The 1,248-nt window shown below is 40.1% G+C and overlaps 1 long non-coding RNA gene across 1 annotated transcript; it reads left to right on the forward strand.

Annotated features, from left to right (window-relative positions):
* Nucleotides 1-6: 6 nt before the first annotated feature.
* On the forward strand, nt 7-369 carry LOC109131695. The gene is made up of 2 exons (XR_002037218.1): nt 7-124; nt 206-369. It is a non-coding gene; the product is annotated as an uncharacterized LOC109131695 (long non-coding RNA).
* Nucleotides 370-1,248: the final 879 nt, after the last annotated feature.

A 1,248-nucleotide genomic window follows, 5' to 3' on the forward strand; every position in this document is an offset into this window, starting at 1 on the left:
AAGGCAACTCGTGGCAATCCAAACTATTTTCTAACCTATGCAAATGGAAAATCTGCTGCTCGGATTCAAGATCATCTTCGGCCCAATGGTGCTCATCGATGGAACTACAAATGAAGAACCCAAAGTATGTTCTTGTCCTCTCACCTTGGCTTAGATATTCTTTTGCTTTCTTAATCTGACATTGATCCCATCTTTTTTGCGACAGCGTCATGGAACGACAAATGCCCTGTCTCCTGAGGTTTTGAGCTTTTTCATGTGTTCACGCATTTTAGATTTGTTGTGAGACTCACTTTTATCTCTTGATGATTTGTTATCTTCAACTTCTATTTGCGGTTTAATCCTCACTTCAGCTACAATGCTTTTGATGAATTTCTATTAAAAGCTTTGGGCTTCCCTACAAAAACGTGTTAACTGAAGACTTAACTCTGAAGCATCAATGTGTCCTTGTGTGTATGGTTCATCCTTGTGTCTGTAACTATAATTTCATTCTTTTTAAAATCTGTTGTTTCCCTTTACCTCTTAAGCCTCCTTACTTTGTTCGTCATTTTGTTTCTCTGTGACATGCATCTACCTTTCTTTCTTCCCCTTTTAAGTCAATAGACATTGCTCTTCCTTCGAAAAATAATCCATAAGGCCTGTTTCTGATCTGATACAGGTGATTTTGAGTATTGTACTCGGATCTTTAGGATGAATCAGAGAAGGTTGAGTCTCTCACTACTTATTTTGTTTCTCAAACATGGGAATGGTTTTCAGCATGAGGAGATCTACGCTGTTGTAAAGTAATTCATTACGATGGGAGCGTTTGCGGGTGCTTGTGAAATGGTCAGGTTGGCCAAACGAGGTTGTATGCCAGGCCAGCTTTAGGGTCAACCAAAGATATGGAGAGCGACCTGCTCTAAAGTCAGGGTACCAAGATTCTATATGACACTGATCAGCTTTTCCAGTGCAGAAACAGTTATCGAAATCTGCAGCTGCATGTCCGAGGGTTTCTGATGCAGACATGATAAAGAGTCTCTACAGACAAGTTTTGAATGGCCGGTCTGGGATTCGGATGACAAGGGTAAAAGCTTGGTTGAAATTTCTCTGACGCAAGTAGACAATATTCCCAGCTGTTCTCAGAGTGTCCCCCAGAACTTTTGATGTCCTAGCTAAAGACAGAGCCTTCAAACTTCATTTCTGAACCTTCATATTCTATCATTGCGAAGTGTTCAAGCAAACATGCATGAACTAAATGATTCAATTTACATA

Source organism: Camelina sativa, unplaced genomic scaffold, assembly GCF_000633955.1.
Source record: "Camelina sativa cultivar DH55 unplaced genomic scaffold, Cs unpScaffold02459, whole genome shotgun sequence".
Lineage (NCBI taxonomy): Eukaryota > Viridiplantae > Streptophyta > Magnoliopsida > Brassicales > Brassicaceae > Camelina > Camelina sativa.